Below are 17598 nucleotides of genomic sequence, written 5' to 3'. Positions count from 1 at the left end.
CGTAGCCTGTGTCTGTGCTTCCATCCTTTTGGTGGCTGCATAGTATTCCACTGCCTGGACAGACCACTTCTGTGGATCCATCTGCCCATCAGCGGGCATTGGGTTGTCTCCACCCATTGGCTGCTGTGAAAGGAGCTGCTGTGAACAGGGGTGTACAAGCGTTTGCCTCCTCTTCCCTGGTCGTGGTTACTGGGAACTGATGGCTCTGCCTGCAGAATGAAAAAGGGAATGGCGTACGCTTCATAAAGAGAGTTAAATGTCAAGTTGTCATATGACCTGTTAATTATATTCAATAACATTAAAGAGCAGCATTTGCAAATTGCTTCTGTGCCTGGTATTTTAGAGTCCAGCGGTTTGAGGTGACAAATTTATGACCTTGACCCTCATAATTAAATTACTTCATTCTAAAAAAAAAAAAGGAAATGGTGGGGCGGTTTGCTTCCCCCTCCTGAAAGGGGCACAGAGCTCTTGGTCCAACAGAAAGAGACTGGGACTGGCCTAGCGTATACGGAGCTGTAGGAAGCCTTCCGTCTTGCAGGCAAATTCAGGCGCTCTCCATCCTTGGGAAGCAAAAGCGGGTCCTGATTAGGAAAACTTCCACTCCACCTGTGTACCATGGTGACACAGAAGTCGTTTGGGGAAGGAGTGTCCTTCTGGCCAGTTAGCTTTTTATTTTTTTACTATGTTTGTTTATTTTTTAAGAAGTTCAAAAAATTTTAAATTTTTGGCCACGCCGCTAGGCTTGTGAGATCTTAGTTCCCCGACCAGGGATCGAACCCACACCCTCGGCAGTGAAAGTGCGAAGTCCTAACCACTGGATCGCCAGGGAATTCCCCAGTTAGCTTTTAGCTCATGGTGGTTTGTATAAGGCAGACAACCCAACCACCGTGGTGGAGGGTGTGTTGGATTTTCCCAATGCCCGTTTGGTAAGCCTGTTAATTGGAGAAGCAACAGAAAGCATCTCGGGAGACCCTTTCCTTTTTGTACAAAGGACTTGCAGCTAGTGTATGCCTGCCTTCCACCCCGCGGTCCCTGTCCAGGCAGGCGGCACTGGGACCCCTCAGAGACACAGTCCGGGTTCATGGGACCCAACACGGGGCTTTCCTTCCACAAGCTAAATTATTTAGCGTCTTTAAATCACACATGATGGGGTTTTCATCCCAGGGAACAAACTGTGTGTGCCTGTGTGTGTGTGTGAAGTCCACGCACATTTTCCTATTTTGTCAGTGTCTCTGCCGCGTTGCTAGGTAGCTGGTACCTCTGTGCAAGGGTCTGAACTTCTGGGAGGATGAAGAGAGCACATGTTAATTTTCTTTGGATTCGGGAGGCTGGGGGGCAGCGGGGGAGCCAGACCAGCGGGTGCAGACCTGAACAGCTTGGGTGGTTGGTTGCACATAATCACTTAATTCCTAGCTGCACTTGAGTTTCTGAGCTTCGTGGGGCGCGCGAGGGCAGCTTTTCCCTCCCCTTGGCAGCCCAGAGGGCCGGTTGGTTGCAGGAGCCACCCGCCCCCCCACTGCCGGCAGCCAGCAGGGGAGAGCTAGTGCTGTTATTCCGGGGAGGGAGCATCACCCACCGGACCCGAGCCCTGCTTGGCTAAGAGAGCTGTTTCGCCTTCATTTCTGTCCCAGCTTTTGGCCGCAGCTCGGTGGAAAAGACACTGGCAGGGAGACGAGAGCCATCTTGGGGTGTGTGTGCGCGCGTGTGTGTGTGCGTGTGCGTGTGTGTGTGTGTGTCTAAACACTGACGTTTCCTAGGCTCTGGGTACCGCTGCATGGCGGATGATTCCTCCCCCCCGCCTTTCTCTCTGTGGGCCTGCTTGCCTGCCTGCAGAAAACTAATGAATCATTTCTAGCCGAATCCAAGCGGCGCAGACACACCAAGGCCCTCTCTCTCTCTCCTCCCCTCCCCCCTCCCTCCCCTCCCTCCCTCGGCCCCAGTTTGTAATCTGACACAGCAGACTGCAGTTGTCTCTGGGTGAACCTCCCAGTCTTGGCACTGCTGCTTCTAAGGTAGGCTGAGATTTATTTTTTTCTCCTAAAAATAGCTTCACGTTTCCCTTTTCACCCCTCCGCACGCACCCGGCGCTGCAGCGGCGGTGATCTCCGGGCGATAGCCGGAAACTGTCTGCGCCGACAAAGTTTATTTTCCAGCGGTTTGAGGTTGCCCTTCAGCACGGGGTCCCGGTACCGAGCTGCCATGGACGCCGGGTGCAGGAGAGCCGCGGGGAGGGGGGGACCGTTTCCAGACGATTCCTCCCGCGGATGTGGGGTGCTGCGGCTTGGTCCCCGTGGATCTGGTTTCCCAGGGCACTGCTGACGGTTCTCTGTCGCCGTGGGGTTCCCGGAGACCCCTCCCACCCCCTACCCCTCAGCTTTGCAGAAAAGCCCCTCTGGGCGAAGTTGGACATCACACCAGGCAGTGCCTTTCGAACTCAGAAGTGTGAGCTTGGACTGTTTCACATCTGAGCCTCTGGGGGCTCTGGAAGTGGTCTTCCTGGGGGTGGGGCTTGAAGGGGGAAGGGGTTGGGGGCCAACAACTAAAAAATAAGAGTTGTATCATCCACAGCTCGGCTCAGATTTGAAATGCATTGAGCCAGGAGCTTGCACGTTGAGAATTTGTCAATTCATGTCCCATAGACCGACTTGAATAATATGTTTGTCAAAACAGATGTTCCCGGCAGAATGTGCGTGTGTGTGTGTGTGTGTGTGTGTGTGCGCGCCCACGGCAGGCTGTTTGCTGGGGCACACTCTCCCCCTGGAAGCCGTGTTTTCACCTGGAGATCCAGTGTTTACAGGACCACCTGCCCGGAGGGAAGTTGGGTTTGGGAGGTCCAGTGGGGTCAGGGTGCGGCTTGTTCTCCTCACGCTGAGGCCTTTGTAGAGTCAGGCTTGCTGCTGTCCCCAGGGTGTCCCCACGGGCTGGGTGGACGCAGCTCAGCACCGGGTCGTTGGGCCCAGGGCATCGGGGCTGCCGGGGGGTCATGCAGGGATGCGGGGCAGGGTCTGCGTGCCCCCGGGTTCTTAGGATGGCCGGCTGAGGGAGGAGGGGAGGGCGTTGGGGAGAGGGGTCCACCCTCACCTCTCTCTGCATCATCACCTTTCACTAGCGAGGCCCCACCTCATCAAGGGACAGAAAATGTCCCCACGGGGGAGCAGGCCGAGGAAGACGAGAGTGGGTGGGCTCTGAAAATGGAAGGTGGGCTGGAGCGAGGAGGGCTGTCCCGGCTTGCGAGCCTCTGAGTGTGTGGGCCGTGGACCAGCTCTCCTCCCGTCCAGTTTCTGAGCCAGGAGTGAACACGGTGCCAGTGGGAGGGGCGCCCTTCAGGCTCAGCCTGATTGCAAGGTGGCCAGTCCCGGGGGCTGGGGACCCGCTGGTAGGACCCTCCTCTCCATCCCAGACGCCCCAGCCCTGCTCCGGGATCTCCTGGAATTGGCTTCTGTCCCGGCCCCAGCTGCTGGTCTCTGGTATCTGGGGCTTCGTACCTGGGAGTGGGGTGTGGGAGCCTCGGGGCGGGCAGTTGGGCGCCATCTGGGCTTGTGTCTCCGGCGCGGGGCTGTGGTGTAGGAGGTGGGCCGGCAGACGGCCCTGGTGACTGGGCTGGGCCTCAGGGTCTAGGGCTGCTTGGCCAGCCCTACGGCACTGCACCCGGGACACAGAGCAAAGCATTTTGAGGTTATTTCAGGGAAGTGGCCGCCAGCTGATATTACCACCCTCCCCTTCTGAGAAGATGACAAAGTGGGTCAGGGAAAGGTTGGCGCTGTCAGTGTGCCAGGGGAGATGGTGGGACCGTAGGGGCCAGACCCCAGCCAGAGGCCTGTGTCCAGCTCCCCGCAGACCCAGCCTGCGAAGACGGGGACCCGGCCACATCCGAATCCCAGGCAGGGGGAGTCTGAAAGCTTCCCCACGTGAGGCCCTGTGCAGACTGGGCTGAGAACTAGCAATTAAAGAAAAAAAAAAAAAAAAAGGGCAGCAAACCAATTCAGCTGATTCTCTCCACTGTGGGTTTTAGTCTCATTTCTCTTGCTCGGGGCCTGGTTGGCGTTTGGGAGGAGAACAGCCTGTGCTCAAAGGGCAGGAGGGAGGGGCACAGAGCAGGGAGGCTCTTTCCTGAGCTCCCACTTCCAGACCTCCCTCCTTTGTGTTTTGGAACGAAGCTTGAAGTTTTCATTAGTGGGGGAGCACCCGAGTCATCGGAGGGCGGGCAGTGGGAACAGTTCTGCTAGCAGAGCTAGGGACGGGTCCTCCAGGGTTTGCGTCTCTCAGTCTCTGATGCTCACGCTGCTGGCCCAGGGACCTCATTCTGAGAAGCGCTGGGCTAGGGCGTGACCCCACGGCGGTTAAGCATCTGTGGGAGTCGTCCTCCGCGCTCTTGACTCTGGTTGCGGATGTAAATGAAGTGTGACTCTGGCACGGCCCTTGCCCCTCAGGTGGGTCTAGGCTCGTAAATGCTGGAGCTTCCTTTGTACCGAGCAGACACCTTTCCAGAGCCACTCGAGCCGCTGATGCCGGTGGTGGAGACATGGAGGATTTTACCGCGGAATTTCCCAGCCTCTTCCGTGTAGCTGGAAGGTTGGAACCTGTGTGGTTCTGAGAGCCCAGTGAAGGATGCACCTGCTGTACTGGTCTGTGGTGGGTGCACCGGAGTGGCTGACACCGACTTCTAGAAAACTCTGTTCTTCATTTCTCTGGTTCCTTTTGAATTTGATCGTTGTATTCTATGAGCAGTGTTTCCCTAACTTCTCCTTGCCTGTGCCCATCGGTTTGAAAAGCTGCCTGATCTTGTTATGGCATTTGCTCCAAGCTCATCTGGGCTTCGTGCTGACAAGCAACGGCCTGTTGGTGTTGGTGCCGCTGCCTTGGGTGAACCACACTCCTTGGTCCTTAATGTGCTGTCATTACAGGGCCTCCTTTTCCCTTTCCCCCTCTCTTACCCTCTGTCTCTGTCTCTCCCTGGCCTCTTCCCTTTCACCCCAGTCCCCACCTCCTTTACCTTCTCCATCACAGCCAGTCCCTTCAACATGTTTGATATATACCCTTGAATTTGCATCTATGTGAGATATTAGTGCTGCTGTATTCGCAGGTGTTCTGATGAACATAAATCCCATTGTGCTCTAGACCTTGTTCTGTTTCCTGCTTCTCTCATGCAGCCCTGTCCCTTTACAGTCCATCCATGTGGCTGTGTGTATTTCTGGTTAGTTACTTCTAACTGCTGGGAAATATTCCATAGAGCTCATGGACCACGTTGTGCTTGCCCATCCCCATCGAGGCCACCAGGTTGGCCCCAGAGCCCTGCTGCACAGACGATGCTGCGGCAGAATCCTCGCACGTGTGCCTTACGGTCCCACGTGGGAATCGTTCTGGGTGCGTCTCAGAAGTGGATCGCTGGGGCAGAGGGGACGTGTCGACTTCATTTCATCGAGGTCTTCCAGCTTGCTCTGCAGGGTGGGTCCTCTTTCCCCAAGTTCTTGCCAACACTTCACATTGTCTGACTTTCTAATGCTGGCAATGACTTTTTCCAGCCCCTGTAGGTCCGGTCCTCCCTGAGGAGGTTTGGGAGTGAACATTCACAGACACTACGGTTCCAAACTAGCATCTGTGGGTGTCGGGGGGGCATGTCCAGGCAACTGGGCTGTGTCTCTTCGTACGTCTTAGGAGGCCTGCCCTGTGTCTCAGGCTCCGTAGGTAATGGGTCTTCCTCTTTGATAACTGGATATGGTCCTCAGGGGGATCTGGGAGGACCCTTTCGCCCAGCCTCGCAGTGACAAAGAGTCTCAAATTAACCCTTGACGTTAAAAGCTACGGTTTCAGTCGCCAAGATCCACTGAGAAGACTCCAAGAAAAAGTCATTTCTCGTGTGACCTTAAACCATTCCCAGCAGCTGGACCACCCACCTGTGTGGATCCCTCTTCATAGGTCAGTCATATTGTACTAGAGTTTGTTGGGTTATAGTTAATGTATTATTAATACGTTATATGTATACATCAACACATTATACATTAATTATTACATGGATACCTGAAAAGTAACAGTTTAAACCTGTCTTGACATTTCTTAGTTTTTCACTGGGCCACGAGGCTCCTAAAATGGGAGAAGCTGGGTCTCTTCTGGGATTCTGAGAGGCCAGATAACCTATTCTTTCTTTTTTAATTTACTATTATTTTTAGTCGAAGCGTAGTTGATTTACAGTGCTGTGTTAATTTCTGCTGTACAACAGAATGACTCAGTTATACACGTATATACATTCTTTTCAATATTCTTTTTTATTACGGTTCATCCCGGGATGGTGAATATAGTTCCTTGTGCTATACAGTAGGACCTTGTCAAATAACCCACTCTTAATGTTCACCCACCCGGGAAAGAGGTGTCACGACTTCCAGGGCCTGAGGGGCTATGCAGGGACACAGGCGTGTGAGGGGACAGAGTCTGTGGCAATGTGGGGTAGTAGGGCTTGCGGAGAGATGGAGGGAGCAGAGTGGCCTAAGGACATTCATCTGAAAATATCTTGTCTGCTGGCATTTTTATGGTCTGCTTTTCCGCCCAAGCAAGCGCTTTGCACAGAGTAGGTGGTCAATAAATATTTTTTTGGAAAGAATGAATGAAGGAAATGAAATGACCTACAGGATATGCCCCAGGGTGGGGTGGGCACCCCTCCCTCCCCTCCCTCCCCTCCCTCCCCCTCCCTCCCTCCCCTCCCTCCTCCCCCTCCCCTCCCCCTCCCCTCCCCTCCCCCTCCCCTCCCTCCCCTCTCCCCTCCCTCCCCCTCCCCTCCCTCCCCTCCCTCCCCCTCCCCTCCCTCCCCTCCCCTCCCCCTCCCCCTCCCCTCCCCCTCCCCTCCCTCCCTCCCCTCCCCCTCCCCTCCCTCCCCTCCCCTCTCCCCTCCCCTCCTTCCCCTCCCCCCTCCCTCCCCTCCTTCCCCTCCCCCTCCCCCCTCCCCTCCCCTCCCCTTGATCTGGTTACTGCCTGTGCACTGTTTTTCTCTTCACCCTCACCATGAGAGGGTGAGATCTCACCATGAGAACCATGACGGTTCTCTCCTCTAAAATGAAGTTCCTGGAAGGCAGTGGTTGTGACCTTTATTTTTATATGCCTAGTGCATTCGCTTATTCATCCCACAAACATCTGAGCACCTATTAAATATTAAGTAGCATTTTATTTATTTATTTTTTTATATCTTTATTGGACTATAATTGCTTTACAATGCTGTGTTAGTTTCTGCTGTATAACAAAGTGAGTCAGCTATACATATACATATATCCCCATGTCCCCTCCCTCTTACGTCTCCCTCCCTCCCACCCTCCCTATCCCACCCCTCCAGGTGGTCACAAAGCACCGAGCTGATCTCCCTGTGCTATGCAGTTTCTTCCCACTAGCTATCTATTTTACGTTTGGTAGTGTATATATGTCCATGCCACTCTCTCACTTCCTCCCAGCTTCCCCTTCCCCCTTCCCGTGTCCTCAAGTCCGTCCTCTACGTTTGCGTCTTTATTCCTTCCCTGTCACTAGTTTCATCAGTATCATTTTTTTAGATTCCATATACGTGCATTAGCATACGGTATTCGTTTTTCTCTTTCTGACTTACTTCGCTCTGTATGATAGACTCTAGGTCCATCCACCTCACTACAAATAACTCAGTTTCGTTTCTTTTTATGGCTGCGTAATATTCCATTGTATATATGTGCCACATCTTCTTTATCCATTCATCTGTTGATGGACACTTAGGATGTTTCCATGTCCTGGCTATTGTAAACAGTGCTGCAGTGAACATTGTGGTACATGTATCTTTTTCAATTATGGTTTTCTCAGGGTTTATGCCCAGTAGTGGGATTGCTGGGTCATATGGTTTTTAAGGAACCTCCGTACTGTTCTCCTTAGTGGCTATACATTCCCACCAACAGTGCAGGAGGGTCTCCTTTTCTCCACACCCTCTCCAGCATTTATTGTTTGTAGATTTTTTGGTGATGGCCATTCTGACTGGTGTGAGGTGATACCTCATTGTAGTTTTGATTTGCATTTCTCTAATGATTAGTGATGTTGAGCATCCTTTCATGTGTTTGTTGGCCATCTGTATGTCTTCTTTGGAGAAATGTCTATTTAGATTTAAGAAGCATTTTAGGGGCTGGGCACAGAGCAGCCAGCAAGATAGCTGAAGTCCCTGTTCTTATGGAGATGACATTAGTGTGTGTGTGTGTGTGTGTTTGTTTGACAACAAGCAGGTGAATAAATAACCAACAAGTGGAGGTAACACCATACAGAGGTTTACAGCAGCCTGACTTGAGAGACTGTGGTGGGATGATCCTGGAAGGACTCTTGGAGGAGGTGACATTAAGCTGAGCCCTGAATGACGAGAAGAATCCAACTGTACAGATACCAGGGCAAAGACCCTGAGTATTTGCAGGAAGGAAGGGTGTCTTCATTCCTTTTAGATGGCTGTGCAGGAAGTGCTGACAGGGTGTTTCTGGAGCAGGTGGGATGACAAGGGTCTGGAGTCCCCAAGCTTTCACCCGTGGACACTGAGAATGAGCTGTGAGTTCCCAGGAGTGTCTGGAAACCAGTGGGCGGGTGTACTTTGCCAGTTCCTTCCTCAGGGAGTTGGCTATGGGGGGGGGTCCCGCTGTTGAAGTGCAAAGGTTCTCCCTTCCTCCTGTCCCCACCCTGCCCCACCCCCCATCCTGTGCCGCCAAAGAAAACCCAGTTGTCCTGCTTTTGGAAAAGAGGCCTTTAGAGGGCGGCTTGTAGCTGCCGATCTGGCGGCGGGACTTTGGTGAGATTCCCTCGGATGAAATACTCCTGTTGCCAAGACATGGATGCTGTGATAACGGTATTTAGCATTGTCTGCTGCAGTTGGTTCAGCAGAGTTGGTTTCCATTGGGATGTTTATTGTTGGCTGATTGTTTCTAACACAGAAACACTCCCCATCATGTCGCTCCGTTGTTACTTCAGACTCAGAGATGCAGAGAAAAATCGGGCAATGGTTTTGTTTGCTTTTTTCTGATGTTTCCCTCCTACCTCCCACCCCCCAGCGAAGGAGCCCTGGAGTATTAGGAAGTTATGTCTGGGGTGTTAGTGCCAGGTCTGTAACGGGCTCAGATTCACGAGCCCAGGATCTGATCTGTGCATCCACCTAGTTAGCTGGGACCTGCTCTGGGGTGGGGATGCCGGTGAGCTTGGAGACCATTGGTGTTTTCTGAATAATTCCACTGTTGATTATTACTATAGTAATAATGCATTATTGATTCACAGTTCCAGTTGTGATTAGCCTGTTTGGGGTCCAGTCATAACAGCGGTACTAACAATAGCTAATGCTCTAAGGCGGGAGCTGTTATTCTCCGCACCTTGAAGTTGGGGACTGAGACCAGGGAGGGGAAGCCACTTGCCCAAACTCATGTGGCCGGCGAGTGAAGCAGCCAAGGTTCACTGTGGCCCTTTGGGCAGAGCTCATGCGCTAACCACCTCACCACACTGCCACTGAGGAGCGTGCTGACCTGCCCCTGCACTTACGTCTCTCCCTACGGCACCTGCAAGGGGAGTTAGTTCCCCAAATGGGACTGTCTGAAATGGCCTTCAGTAGGTGGCATCGGCCGTGGTTAGTCTTGAGCCACACTGGCTGGTTCTCATCTTGGCTCTGTGATCTCCTGGCTGTGTGACCACAGGTGCGTTTCTTAACCTCTCTGTGCCTCATTTTCTCATCTATAAAAATGGGAGAACAATGGTATCTACCTCCTCCTCAAAGGATCGAGCCAATACAGGAAAAGCGCTCAGGACCTAGTAAGCGCTCAGTAAATATTAGCTATTACCGTTATTCTCATTCAGATGGGGAGACTGCAGATGCGGCGTTTTGATGATTAAATGAGTTACGTGATGTGAAGCATTCAGGACAGGGCCTGGTGTACAGTGAGGGCTCAGTACATGCTGGCTAGTATCATCACTGCTGTGATTCTTGGATTCTAAACAGACCAGGCAGTAAAATGACAATGGAATTAGTAGGATAGTATCAACAGGACAGAATCGCATCTGATATATTAACGGGGGCCTTCTGCCCGCACCCCCTGCACTGGATGGGGGTTAGTCCCTGTAAGCTTTGCGCCTGCTCAACTGACTGACAGCAGAGCTGAGCCCCTGCACAGGCCCCCTCCCTCAGCGGTGCCCTCTACTGGCATGGGATGAAAATGTCACATTCTCCCCGCTCTCAGCAACTTGAATGTTTAAGCAGCCATGTTACATCTTGGTGACGCGCGTACTCTGCAGAAACGGCCACGTGGAGGGGAGGCTGGGCTCCCGTGTGGCTTCTTTATGAAATGCCTGCTGCCGTGTTGACCTGGGGAACAGCTCCTTTAAAGCCCGGACCCCGGCTTAGTTCACGTCACAATCAGGCTTGACGTCGGGCCCCGCAGTTCTGATCTGTTTCGAGAGCCCAGAGCAGAGGTACCAGTTGCACTGGTCCTTTGAAGTTTGTCTTGACTGTTGTCTCCTGGGCAGTGTAACCTAGGTTTTTTAGTAGATTTTTCTGCAGTTTATTTATTTTCCTTTTCTTGTGAGCAGAGCTGCCTAAACTGTGTGGGAGGAAGAGACTGTGCACGGAGTGACATCCGTGTGGCCCTGCCTGGGTGGATGAGCTGTGACGGGCTCGGTCTCCCTTTGTCTATCTCCTGCATGGGGCCTTGGGGTGGATGCTTGCGTTTGGAGCCCTGCCCAGGTCTGGGCAGACAGGACGTTTCTGCAGCGGGGGGAGCCCGAGCCTCCTTCCTTCTCCCCTGCACGGCGACCTGGAGGCCTGCAGAAGCAAGGGAGAGGGAGGAACGGCGGGAGCCTCAAACCCAGCAGCAAAGGCAGGAAACGCCCTCATTGATTTTTCATCAAGGAGGAGCACATCAGAAACAAGGGTGCCCACGGGGGGTTAATCGGTGCGCCTGGCCCATGGGACAGCTGTGTCCACTCCGGGCCAACCCCACCCCCAGGATGGTCCTGTGGCTCACAATCCTGGAACAAACAAATGGGGGAAACATAACTCCTTCCTCCCCAGCAGTAAACACGCACTGGAAAACACGGGTTAGCTGCCCCAGGAGCCCTGGGTTCTGGTCTTTGTTTTGTAATGAACAGGCTTGTACCACGGTTCCAAGGTGGAGACAGTAATCTCACGCCCGTGTTTCCCAAGCTGGGGTCACGCAGGCATCCTCTCCCCACCTCGTGCACCTGTGTGTTGTGAGCTGCCGCAGTGCTTTGCTTGCCCCTTTATCCCTGGAGTGGGGTGGATGCCCCCCCTGCCCCCCCGGAATGCCAGCTTCGGAATTTCTTTTTGCCCCCGGTGTTGAAGCCTATGCTATTGCTGACTTAGTATCTGTTTCAATGGACTCGTTTTCCTTTTTAAAGACATTTATGGAGGCTAAAAAGAAACAATTCTATGTGATTACCATAAATGAAATCTTCACATCATCTTAGATGAAATAAGCCTAACAATGAAAATAGTGAAGGTAAGAGACGTCTAATGTTTTCTAGAGGTTTGCTCCTGCTCGCCTAGGCTCGGCCCTTGAGGCCTACCCTGTTTTGGTAAAAAAGGTTAATAATAATAATAACAATAACTAACGCTGCGACAGCTGACAAAGGCATTCAGCTCTCCCTGGGTGCCAAGCAACGTCGTAGACACTTGGCAGGTTTTAGCTCGTTAAGTCTTCATAGCAGCCCTACAGGGTAGGTGTAGGAGGCTGAATGCATCTGTGTCCTAATCCCTGGAATTGTGACTATTGCCTTACATGGCAATAGAGTGAATATTACCTACATGGCAAAAGATGGGATTACGTTAAAAGGACCTTGAGAGGAGGAGCTTATTATCCTAGATGGTCTGGTGGCCCTGAATGCCGCCACCTGTTCAGACACAGCGGAGGAGGCCGTGTGACCCTGGGGCAGAGACTGGAGGGATGCGGCCACAAGCCAAAGAAAGCCTGGGGGCACTAGAAGCTGGAAGAAGCCAGGAAGGACCCTCCCCCCAAGCCCCGGAGACCTTGTTTTCAGACTTACGGCCTCCAGATCTGTGGGAGAATGAATTTTTGTCGTTTTAAGCCACTCAGTTTGCTGTAATTTGTTACTGCTGCCAGAGGAAACTCAGACAGTAGCCATTGCTACCATCACCATTGTGTAGACAAAGAAACTGAGACACAGAGAGGTGGAGTAGTTAGCCTGAGATCACACAGCCAGGAAGTGGCAAAGCTGGGATTTGAACTGGGGTGGATGGACCGCGGAGTCTGGGGATCTCAGACCTGCCCGAGGCCGCTCACTGCTCGTTGGTGGGCCTTCCCCGCTTTGGGAAAACTGGAGGCCGGCAGGCAGATTCATCACCGGGAGCTCATTTAGGAAGCAGGTCGAAACGTGGAAAGCGCCACACGACAGAAGACGGCTCCTGGGTGTAAAGGCTGCCTTCTGCAGGTGTGTTTGTTTGCTTTTCAGATAAGAGGCTGGAGCTCAGCCTGTCTGAAAGCCCACGCGGGGAGGGGCTTGGCCACGACCGAGGACCTGCAGAGGCGGTTTCCCCTCACCCCTGCCTCTGGCGGCTCAGCCCTCCTTCTGGCGCCTCTCGGCACCCTCGCCCGTGGTCCTGGTGCCAGGGGAGGGTCAGCGTGGCCACAAGGTCCCCCACCCACTTTCCAGAGGCCCCTGGGCCTTCCCGTGCCGCTCCATCCAGGAGGGGGCTCAGCTGGGGCGTTTGGGGCACAGAACGGGGACATTGTAGGAGGACTTCACTGAAGCTCTCGTCAAAACACAACCAAAGTGGAGCCGTCTCCTTCCCCAGCACGTGACAGACCCAGTGCACCCAGAGGGACGCCCTTCCCCAGCGGTCGGGCCCCAGGCCTCTGCCTCGTGCTGAGTGACCTGGGGCTGTGATTCCTCCTGTCGCTTCTAGATCTTTCTCTCCTAAGCCAACCCCTCCTCCTACCCCCGCCTCTGCACTTCCTACACTGTTCTCTTATGGGGTGCTGTTCTGTTTTTCTTTCTTCTCCCCTAGGAATCTCCATCTACACACACACACACACACACACACACACACACACACACGCACACACACGCACACACACAAATACTCCACCAGTTAGACTTGTTGAATCTTATTCAAAATGTGGAAAGTCAGCGTGAGCCCAGAGCAGGCTGCAGGCGGCAGCTTATGGCTGGAAAGTTAATCAGGGCCAGGAGAGGTCAGCCCGGTCACGTGAGCTAATGCCTCTCAGATCCCGATTACTGGGCACCTGACGTTGCGCCAGAGCCAGGCGGCAGAGCCCAGGCTGGCGCTGAGTCAGGATGGGGTCCGCCGTCCCCAAGCCTCCAGGGCTGGGCGGCGGGTGGCTCGGGGAGAGGATGCAGGATGGCAAAAGGCATGTCTACGCTTTTTAAAAATGATGACCATTTAAAAATACCCTTCCTGCCTGACTCCTAAAGGTAATTTTCAAACACTGACACTAGGCTGTCATTTTCTTATTAGCGAATCAAGGATTCTCGGGCAGCCTGTGCAATAAGTGAAGCGCACGCGCGCTGGGCAGTGAGGGGCCCCTGCGTGATGATTAGCGGCGACCGTAAAAGGCAGATGAGCCAGGGCGCGAATGGCTGCCCCGGTGATCCTGGTTCCGACACTGGCACCTGCAGCAATTATTTTAGGCTTCGAGACAAACGATCCAGCCTGTGCCCGCTGAGGTGACCCAGTGACCTGCAAGCATTACCGGGAAGATCCTATTATCATGAACTTCTCGGGGCATCTAAAGCGAAGCAGCAGCATTTACTGAAATGAGAGAATTGCTGGAAATCCCGGTCTCTTCGTCTCGGCCCAGGAGAAAAGGAGGAGAGAGAGATGATGCTGCTGTTAACATACAGAGCCAGGTCCTCTTCGACACTCTCTGAGTTTTTAATTTTACTGAATTTCCGCAGCCCTGTTATGAATCCCGGTTTTAGGAATGGGCTTTGGATGAGGCACCAGGAATTTAAGTAACTTGTTCAAAGTCACACAGTTTGTAACTGGGGGTGGGGCTGGGGGCAAGATTCTAATCTAGGTCATCTGATTCCAGAGCCTTCTCTCTTAAGCAATGTGCAGTGTTTCTTATTGGAAGAAATTAATAACTGAGAAGACATTCTTTAAATGCCGGTGGGGAAAGGAAGGGCAAATACACAGTCTCTCTCTCCCTCCCTCCCTCTCCCTCTCTCTCCCTCTCTCTCTCTCTCTCACTCTCACACACACACACACACACACACACGTACACACACACGTACGTACACACACACACACACACACACACACCGTTTCCACCTGTTTTCTCCTCCAGCTCCTTGATTACTGGCTGTTTCATTGCTGAGTTTGGTGGGGCCAATGTTGGAATGCACCTAAAATCATTCCCAAGGGTTCAGCTATAAGTTACATTCTTCTCCCCACTCTAATGCAAATAGTCAATCCCATTCTTTTGTTAAGAAGAGCAGTTGTTTGGTTAACTGGAACTCTAGAAATTTCTCATACTGGATTATTGGCTGAAATCAGCTGGAACCAGTGCTGTCAGGGAGCTTCTCCTAGGCTGTGCTATTATTAAAGGGCGCTTTTGCCTGCAGTGCTTCTTTCTACAGCTCCCGACCCCCTTCACGTGCATGTGTGAGGGTCGAATGTACAGCCAGCAGGGCTGAGCGGCACGTGCCCGGCAGACAGTGCCGCTGGCCGGGAGCTATGGTGGGGGAGAGGCAGGCTGCAACAGCTGCACACCCCCCTTCTTTGATTTTAAGGTCACAGAATCAGTTGTAAACCTATTTTTCCCACTGAACTTAAGGATCCATTACTAAAAGACATACTGTTATTCGGCCCAAAGATCTTGGAGAAAAACGAATGAATTCTGCGGCTGCCCATCATGAATGATGAATGATTTGGGTCCTGTTGCCTTCAGGGCCTGGAATTAGCAAAATGCTCCGATGCTCGGTACCGCTTTCAGGAACCTTGGAACCCGAGGCCCCGTGTTCTGACCCCAAGCCAACTGTGAAGTTCTCCCTTGAGTGTTCTCCACCCTCCAAAGGTGCTGTCCTTCCTCCTCGCTACTGTTACTCCTCTCTGTTCTTTGGAGCCCTTATTTCTTCAGGGGTTGTGTTATGGGCTGAGTTGTGTACCCACCCCCCCAATCCATATGTTGAAGCCCTAACCAGGACCCCCAGGACCTCAGAACATGACTCTGTTTGCTCTTTAAAGGAGATGGGGGCCTTGAAACAAGGAACTAAGTCTGAAGGAGGTCACTAGGGTGGGCCCTAATCCAAGAAGACAGGTGTCCTTATAAGAGAAAATCGGGGACACAGAGAGACACCAGAACTGTGTGCGCGCACAGAGGAAGCCCACGTGAGGACCCAGCGAGAAGGCGGCCGTCCCCACGCCAAGGAGAGAGGCCTCAGGAGAAACCAACCCTGCCCACACCTTGATCTTGGACACCCAGCTTCCTGGACTACAAGACAATGCATTTCTCCCTCCCTCGGTGGTGTTTTGCGCTAGCAGCCCGAGTGGATCCAGCCAAGATGAGCAGTTAAATGTGTGACCCAGGCAAGGCGTGGACGGAGGGGACACGACCTGCTCGGTTGGCCGACATCCTTACAACTCTATGCGGGCATCCCCGCATGGCCTGATGAAAGGCTGTACCAATGTACTGGGGGCCTAGAGCCTGGAGGCGCCTGGCTCATGCCTCTCCTTCTGCCCACCTTCTGATCCCACCCAGGCCTAGCTCGGAGTTATTCCTTCTGTAAAACTGGCCAGTGGCCTCCAGCCGTGATGACTTCCTGCCTGTCTTTTGAAATCCCACAGAAATTTCTTCTATTATTTTTTTGAATTGAAGTATAGTTGATTTACAGTGTTGTGCTAATCTCTGCTCTACAGCAGAGTGACTCAGTTATACGCACACAGACATTCTTTATTTTTTATATTCTTTTCCTTTATGGTTTACCCCAGGAGATTGGCTATAGTTCCCTGTGCTACACAGTGGGACCTTGTTGTTTACCTGTTTTAAATGTAATAGTTTGCGTCTGCCAACCCCACACTCCCAGTCCATCCCCCTCCCTGGAGAACCCCCACGATGAGGTTGGAGACGAGGCAGGGCTGGGTTGCAAGCCGCAGTCAGGACTGTGGACTGAGGTTGGAGACGAGGCAGGGCTGGGTTGCAAGCCGCAGTCAGGACTGGGCACTTGATCCTCAAGGTAAGGGGCAGCCTCTGAAGTCCTTTAAGGAAGAGGATGACACAGTCAGATGTCCATTTTCCCAAGACTGTTCTGCCTTCTCGGCAGAGCACGAACTAAAGGGAGGCGTGGCTAGAAGAAAGCCCGCTGGGCGGGCTGGTCACGTGATCCGGGGGGAGCTACTGGCGGCCCGGATGAGGATCGCAGCATGAAGGAAGTGCACGGATTGGAAAGTTAGTAGGAGGCCACCTTGGCAGGACGCGTTAACTGGCTGAGTGACAGGAGCGAGCTGAGTCGGGAGTCGTGGCTTCCTCATCAGATCGGCCGGCAGGGCTGTCAGGGCTGCTCTCCTGGAGAATCTCACTCAAGGATTACGGTTCTTGCAGCATGGAATGGCCCTCTGGTCCATGGTGTCCTAGATCCATCATTCAGGATTACGCTCAGTTGCACGTTAAAGAAAATGCAGTGCCTCAAACAAGATACGGCTTTGTACTTTTGTGGCTTAAAAATGTCAGATGTGGGGAATCCAGAGCTTCCAGGTGTGTGGGCTTCCTGGAATCACTGGGGACTCAGGGTCCTAGGTTGCTGCTCTGTCGTCACTGATGACAGTGACCCTCATCTCGATGCTCTCAGGATGGCGGCTGGAGCTCCAGCCGGTACGTCCGCATTCCAGGCAGAAAGAAGGGGAAGTGGATGGAGGGCAAGAAAAAGGGAGGGACGGTTGAAGCACCCCCTTTCGCGTGTGTTCTTGGAGACGCCATTCAGTGGCTTCTGCTTATCTCTCATTTGTCACACCTGCCAGGTGCCCAACCCAAATTGCACCAGAAATAACAGCTGGGAAATAACAGCTGATTTCCTGGGGCGTGACCGCCTGCAATACAACTGGAGTTCTGTGAGAAGGAAGAAGGGTGAGTGCATACTGGGTAGACCAGTGGTCTTCAGAACACCTGCTCTCCTCACCCAGCGTACATTTATTTTCTGGCCCTTAAGCCTCTCTGGTGATGGACCTACGAGTGGATTCTCCACACAGTCCTTGGGTTTCATTGGCGTTGAGGGTCACTGCATTTAAAGGGAAGCACATAGGATAAACAGCCGTCACTTTTGTGGTTCACCTAATTTCACTGGATTGATCCTCTCTATCGTAGGTTGTCATTATGCTAGAATTGGCTTTGTGTGTGTGTGTGTGTGTGCGTACTCAGACTTTTCCCAGTTGTCTAAATTATCTTTAAAAAGAAAGTTTGGGACTTCCCTGGTGGTCCAGTGGTTAAGACTTAGCCTTCTAATGCAAGGGGTGCAGGTTCGATGCCTCGTCAGGGAGCTAAGATCCCACATGCCTTGTGGCCAAAAAACCAAAACATAAAACAGAAGCAATAGTGTAACATTCAGTAAGACTAAAAATGGTCCACATGAAAAGAATCTTTAAAAAAAAAT

General features: G+C 52.7%; 1 protein-coding gene across 3 annotated transcripts in view; it reads left to right on the top strand.

Annotated features, from left to right (window-relative positions):
- Nucleotides 1-1914: 1914 nt before the first annotated feature.
- RIMBP2 (RIMS binding protein 2) overlaps nt 1915-17598 on the top strand; it is a 279316-nt gene continuing 263632 nt past the window's right edge. For 2 of the 3 annotated variants that reach the window (XM_067701224.1, XM_067701221.1), the window contains exon 1: nt 1915-2012. The gene's annotated coding sequence lies outside the window, so the exon portion shown is untranslated. Of the gene's footprint in view, nt 2013-16969; nt 17076-17598 lie in introns of all 3 variants that reach the window. The other variant, XM_067701223.1, reaches the window with a different exon arrangement.

The sequence above is a fragment of the Pseudorca crassidens genome, chromosome 12, assembly GCF_039906515.1.
Source record: "Pseudorca crassidens isolate mPseCra1 chromosome 12, mPseCra1.hap1, whole genome shotgun sequence".
Classification (NCBI taxonomy): domain Eukaryota; kingdom Metazoa; phylum Chordata; class Mammalia; order Artiodactyla; family Delphinidae; genus Pseudorca; species Pseudorca crassidens.
This window is presented reverse-complemented; position numbering and strand designations above follow the sequence as displayed.